The sequence below is a fragment of the Colossoma macropomum genome, unplaced genomic scaffold, assembly GCF_904425465.1.
Source record: "Colossoma macropomum unplaced genomic scaffold, Colossoma_macropomum, whole genome shotgun sequence".
NCBI lineage: Eukaryota > Metazoa > Chordata > Actinopteri > Characiformes > Serrasalmidae > Colossoma > Colossoma macropomum.
Genome location: NW_023495848.1, coordinates 1 through 7,500, shown reverse-complemented (window position 1 = coordinate 7,500; position 7,500 = coordinate 1).

Genomic DNA, 7,500 nt, shown 5'->3' with positions numbered 1-7,500 from the left:
AATAATTCAATATAACAGTGAGTTATTAATGACACTTATTTTGAAGGAGAGTTCAGCCCTCCTTCCTGTCCAGTTTGTGCTGTGAGAGAAATAAACAGAACTGAAGGAGCCACTCAGACCTCAGGTAACAGATCTCCACCAGTGCACCATCATATACACATCAAAGACTTTAAAACTTTAACAAACAAAACTAAAACACAAAAGAACAAAACAAAAAAAGACACTGAAAACTAGGAAATTACATATGAAAATTACTAAGTCTATCCTGACCTTTGATCACGGCTATAAAACATTGTTTCGCCTTCAAATGTCGTTCCTCATATATCTAGTATCTAATAGTGATAATGTTTGCATATGGAGAAAAATCCTCCTAGAAACAGTGCTGTGGAAGATGTAACATACTGTGAAAAAGATAAAATTAGTTTTGAAAAAGGATAAAAACAGTAAAAAAATATTTATATCACTGGTATTAAATGTGATCCACTGTGGAGTTCTCCATGTTTACACTGCATTTTCACTTACATGACCTACAGCTTTTTCAGCTAATAATGAATAGAACATGCTCTGTTTATAAAGGCTGTAAACGTATACATACACTGTGTGGCCAAAAGTAAGTGGACATCACACCTATATGAGCTTGTTCTACATCCCATTCCAGAACCACTGGAATTTCTGGAGTTGTCCCTCTTTTGTGGCTATAACAGCCTCTGCTCTTCTGAAAAGGCTTTCCACAAGATTTTGGAGAGTGTCTGTGATAATTTGTGACCATTCAGTCAAAAGAGCATTTGTGAGATCAGGCACCAGTGTTGGACAAAAAGTTGGAAGCATATAATTGTATAAAATGCCTTAATATGCTGTAGCTCTGACATCACCCTTCACTGGAACTAAGGGGCCCAAACCCTGAAAAACAGCCCCAGCTCATTATCCCCCCTCCACCAAACTTTACTGTTGACCCTATGCATTCCATTAGGTAGTGTTCTCCTGGTACCCACCAAACCCAGATTCATCCATCAGACTGCCAGATTCATGCGTTGTGATTCATCACTTCAGAAAACATGTTGAGTCCAGTGACAGAGTGTTTTACACCACTCCAGCCGACACTTGGCGTTGCACATAGTGATCTTTGGCTGAGACAGTGTAGAAACTTTGTAGTGAGTGAAGCAACAGAAAATAGGCAATTCTTACATGCTTCACTTGGTGGCCCCGCTCTGTGAGTTTGTGTGGTTCCATTTCACAATAATAGCACAGTTGTCTAGAGCAGATCTAGCAGAGCATAAATATCACAAACTGACTTGTGGTGAAGATGGCATCCAGTGACAGTACCATGTTCAAACCTTCTCAGATCTACGGTGTTGAATATAACCTCAAAGGATGTTGTACATAAAAGAATAAATCTTGGGGACACTTCATGCTAGAGACTTTTATTTTGTTCCCTGAAGGATATCATTTAATGAGGGCTCCTTTGCGATCGTATCCCTTTCAGAAGCTTTGTAATCCAGTCTTGAACTGCAGTCTTTTTGGAGACTTTGTAAAATAAATAATGCCAAATCCAACACAGAATGTCTTCTGTGTCTATCCATTTCTCTGGAGTTACTGTTGGTGTTAGCATGGCTGCTAGCCATCCACTGATGCTTTGGGTTGAGTCTGTTGACCAATCAGAGGCTGCGTTCATGACTTGTCAATGGAACAATGCTACCCTTCCAGGCAAGTCTCTAGCATGCAGCATTCCTGAGGTGTATATTAATTTATGTATGACGTTCTTTGATGTTGCATACGACATCATCAGCCTGTGAGAGTTAAAGTCACTGAGCTTTTCAGTTCAACTCATCCTACTGTCAGTGTTTGGCTCTGCATGGCTTGATTTTATACACCTGTTAGCAATTAAAGCGAATTAGAAGTGTCCACATACTTTTGGCCATATAGTGTGTTACCATTACATGAAGATTCTGTGGCAGTAAACATACAGTTTGTGGAAATGTTCTTATCAAATATTAAGGTCAATGTTTTCCATCCAACGATGAAATAGAACAGTAAATATTTTGGCTAATATGAAGTTCTGTATGTCACATTTTAAAGAAGAGCTCAGCGTCCCATCAACTCAAGTTTCTGTTCTGAGAGAAGTGATCAGAGCTGATGGAGCCACTCAAACCTCAGGTAACTCTGTTTATTGAAAATGTAGCTCTCAAATTGTTTTTACTGTTCTTTATTTTAAATCTATAACCCAACATGTTATAAGTGTTATAAGTAAGCTATAAGGACCATCTTCCAAAGGTTACATCTGCATGTGAGAACAAATTCATTATTCTAATTGTGGTTCAGTTTTTGAGCCATTTAGCAATCAAATCATCCAGAAGCCTCACAGGAAATGAAACATGAACATATTTACCTATGAATGTTTATTTTAAAGCAGATCTCTGTCCTCCATCATGTCCAGATTCTGCTGTGAGAGAAATAAACAATCACCATCACTATTACAATCCTATACAATACATATCATTATGTAGACAAAACATAACAAACATTTGAAAACAAAGAAAACAGAAATGTATATGGTTTAAAAGTTTAAAAGATGACATTATGCCTGTTTTCCTTTTAGCAGGTTTAGAAACAGATATTTTTAAACAGTTAGTAGTGTTTATTGGAAAAATAGCTCATCTGTTGTTTTTTTTGAGGAAGATTTAAATCATTGTATTAATTGAATATTCAATGTAAATTTTTTGGCACGTTTCCTTAGAGGTGCCAACAATCCTATCCTTAGTCTATCTAAGGACAAATTCAATATTCACTTAGTCACTGAGCAATGATGTAATATTAAATATTAAAAATGTAATATTTTAAAGCAGATCTCAGCCCTCCATCATGTCCAGTTTGTGTTCTGAGAGAAACAAACAGAACTGATGGAGCCACTCAGACCTCAGGTAACACCATCTAATACACCATCAAATGTAGTTCATATCATTACATACACACTGGACATGATTAAAATAATTTAAAAACAAAGAAAACAGAAATGTAATAAATACTGTCATAATAACCTTTTATAAATGTTAATATTAACATATATGATGTATTTTGTAATCTGTAAAGAAGTGTGTATGAAATCATGAGATCTAACACTGTTTACTTTAAAGCAGATCTCAGTCCTCCACCATGTCCAGTTTGTGTTCTGAGAGAAACAAACAGAGCTGATGGAGCCACTCAGACCTCAGGTAACACCATCTAATACACCATCACCATCATATACAGTTCATATAATTACATAAGCATTAAACATGTTTAAGATACTTTAAAAACAAAGAAAACAGAAATGTAATAAATACTGTCATAATAACCTTTTATAAATGTTAATATTAACATATATAGTATATGATGTATTTTGTAATCTGTAAAGAAGTGTGTATGAAATCATGAGATCTAACACTGTTTACTTTAAAGCAGATCTCAGCCCTCCACCATGTCCAGTTTGTGTTCTGAGAGAAACAAACAGAGCTGACGGAGCCACTCAGACCTCAGGTAACTTATTAGACATTAAAATATTGCTACTACACACAATAGAAATACATATAAAAATACACAAGGCCAGTAAACACACTAAAAACTAGTACATTTGAATGTAGGCTACTGAAACAGTAACCCGGAAATCCTAATGCACTGTTAAGGTAGAAAGCAACAAACTCTGCATAAATATTTGGAATTTAAAATGATTTTCAATGTAAAGTTGTGTTACAGATTGATTGTTAGCAAGATAAGATTTAACAAGATGTAACAAGTACAGATAAAGAAACACAAGGTAAAAACTCTGAATCTAAAAGCTGCATCTTCTCATTAGCATGATCTGCACTGTATTTAAATAATCACACTGTAACAAGTGCATAGGACTTTTTCATAGGAATTTGCTGTTTCTTGACAGGTCACAAGAGGAAATCAGGTAAATACCTTTACTTCACTTTTACTGATTAAATGATGTTTTAGGCACAGTTAAACTCACATATCATACAAATTACTGAGACTGTCCCAACTTATGACCTGTGTTATAAAATCAAACACATACTAAATGTAGTACACAGCAAACACTATGATAAAACACACAAACTCAGCACAAATATTCTGATTATTTACTCATTATTATTCATTTATAAAGATTTTCAAATTCAGTGTGTTATGGATGATATTTAAATGAGTGTTAGAGAGATAACATTAAAGTAGTAGTGCTGTGAAAAATCTAAGTAACATGATTTATCATTTACCCCATATGCAGTTGATAAGCCAAGACATCTAACAAATAAATTAAGATTTTGGCACGCATATGGCATCAAATCCAATTCAAATTTCACAAGCGAGGAAGACCGTTCTCACGAGAGGACAACTACTCTTGCATGCACAAATAGAAGTACTCGCTCAGGTAAAAGCACCCCGTGGAAGGAGAAGCACTCGCACGCAAGGAAAACTTGTTTTTTCTTCTCGCTATTGAGAGCAGAAGAGTTCAATTCATTTTTGACAGCTGTGGGCAGGTCCTGATATATGATATATGGTTTCTACAGATTTCTGGAGCTGTGTTGTGATTGGCTGGCTGTCAGTGGTTGTCAGAGCTTTTGCTGCATAGAAAAAACTGGGAACAGGACTTTTACTCTAGAAGACGACCTTACAATGGCATTCAGTAATGTTCCGTAATCAGGATTAATCACTCTCAGCCAGTCTGAAACCATTTTATTACATTATTCTTGTATATTACATTATTCTAATATTATATTACATTCTTATAATATGGTGGCCCTTTCCTGGACGTACACAAGTCACAGCAGTGCAGGTAGACCTCTACGTCCAAGTGGCAGCCCGGCCAATAGAATCTCTGCCACAACCCCTCATATTCTTATAATTGATACAATGATTATGATTATTAAGTCTTTTGTATTTTTTAAAAGGCATGTAAAAATGTAATCTTGTTTAACCTATGAAACAACAGTTCATAATATTTTAGTGCAAGTGGTGTAAGGAGCCTTCTTAATGCTATTCTACAATTATTACATACATTATATTACATATAAAACTGACTCATCACTACCAACTACTGGCAAAATATCCTCTATAAAAACAGTATTTAAGGTGGACTGGAAAATGTGCATAAGAAGCTCCAAATAAGAAGCCAGTTTCGACCCGGTTGAAAGCTGTGTTTAAGTAACTACCAGGTTTCTCCCGAGCTCAACAGAAAATCTTGTCTACTTTCTAATCGAATAAATTTAAATACACTATTTTACCCTATTTTTTCAGGAGTGACATGACTAGTCTAACCTCCATATGTAGCCATATTCCTGCCACTAACTCAAAAAGAGCAACACTGCAAATTGTCGCGTGTGTAATAACTACAGTTAACAGTTATTACCTTAGAATAGGGCCTTCTAAAAATACATAACATGATTTTTACCTTTAAAATGACCCTGATATTTTGTATGAAACGTTGGGCCAGTCAAACTCACAGTAACCTGAAGGAAGTTATGTATAATACGACTTGGTTTCAGACTGGCTGAGAGTGAATAATCATGATCACTGAACATTCACAAAGACAGAATGAAGTACAACCCCATTTCCAAAAAAGTTGGGACGCTGTGCAGAATGTAAATAAAAACAAAATTCAATTATTTGCAAATCATTTAAACCCTATATTTCATTCAAAATAGTATAAACACAACAAATCAAATGTTGAAACTGAGAAATTGTATTGTTTTTTGAAAAATATATGTCCATTTTGAATTTGATGCCAACAACATGTTCCCAAAAAGTTGGGAACAGATCTGGACTGCAGGCAGGTCAGTTTAGCACCCAGACTCTTTTAATATGGAGCAATGCTGTTGTAATACATGCGGAATGTGGTTTGACACTGTCTTGCTGAAATAATCAAGGTCTTCAATGAAAAAGACGTCGTCTAGATGGTAGCATATGTTGCCAAAACATATATTTATCATTCAGCATTAATGGTGCCTTCACAGATGTGCCAGTCCCCCACGCCATGTGCACTAATACACCCCTATAACGCACCAATGCCAGCCAATTACAGCACAGTTCCAGAAATCAGTATTAGCTAATCATATGTCAGGACCTGCTCACAGCTGTCTTTGTGAGCAGAAGCGCAATAAATGTGCTTGTGCATGCGAGAGTAGTTTTCCTCACACAAGAACGGACTTCCCCGTTTGCGAATCTTGAATTTAATTTGATGCCATACACGTAGTTCTCCAGATGAGTCTGATAATAGTCCAATCCCAGTGTTTGATAGCAGCGTTTGATAGCCTAGCATCTCCCGTTGTAAACTAAAGAAACACACGTTAGATATCAAACATGTCTTGGGTGATCGACTACATCGGGTAGGTGATAAATCATGTTAATTTGATTTTTCACCAAACTATTCCCCTAACTCTGTTTTCCTTTTAATAGGTTCAGAAACACCTGGCGGACAAACAACAGATAAGAAAATGAAAGGTAAATTCCAAACTCTGGGTAGCAGGGGTGTACCGAAATTTCAGCCACCAAAAATGGTCGAAAATGGTACTATTGTTTTTTTTGAGGCAAAAAAGCCCAGAAGAACAATGAAAAGACTACAGTGAAGTGATAAAATCTAACATGTAGCAAATAATCTGAATGATGATGGTGAGAAATAGTGAATAAAAACTTGATTGTCTGACTAACGTCAGACTCGTTGAAATCAGAATAGCTCCCAGTTGCAGTATGCAGAATATGAGCCAGTCTTTGGCTGCACAGCAAATTCTTTCATATTATAGTGCCCCCTAGCAGAGCAGTTGCACCAAAATTTGCATTTCACTTGTTAACCCTTAAGGTGCATGTCTGTGAAGTTTAGTAACAATTGGCTTTAGTAACAATCATTTCTACGTTAGAGCAGAATATGCGTCATGTTTACAGTGTTCGCTCTGCCCTGCATTTGACTGACGTCTGGTGAATATAAAATATATAAAGTAAAAATTTTTTTTTCTGATAATTATTAAAGTAAAAATATATGGTTATGGAGACTTTTTGTAGACCATTAGACAAGGAATAAGTGAACAAAACAGTTTTGTCTGTGACATACCAGGCAGGAGATGTGGCGCAAAACATTTAACGCTTCACTATAACGCCACCATCAGGCCAATCAGCCTGAACTTGTGCACCAGAGTAATTCATTATTCTTATTGTGGTTCGTTTTTTTGAGTCATTTAAGCAGTAAAAGCAGATCTTGACTGTCCATCATGTCCAGTTTGTGCTTTTTTTTTTTTAAATAAAAAAGCTAATAGAGCCACTCGGTCCATTCTTCAGATATCATATTAACATAAATACATGATTGCTACTAAAACACTTGTTAAAAATAAACTAAGCTTGTAATTTACATATAATATACATACATGTGTAATTTACATATGGCATAACTAGTCTCTTATGGGTCCCAGTGCAAAAACAACTTCCTAGTGTGACCTTTGTAGTGTAATGTAATAAATATTTCTACGTACAGTTGATTAC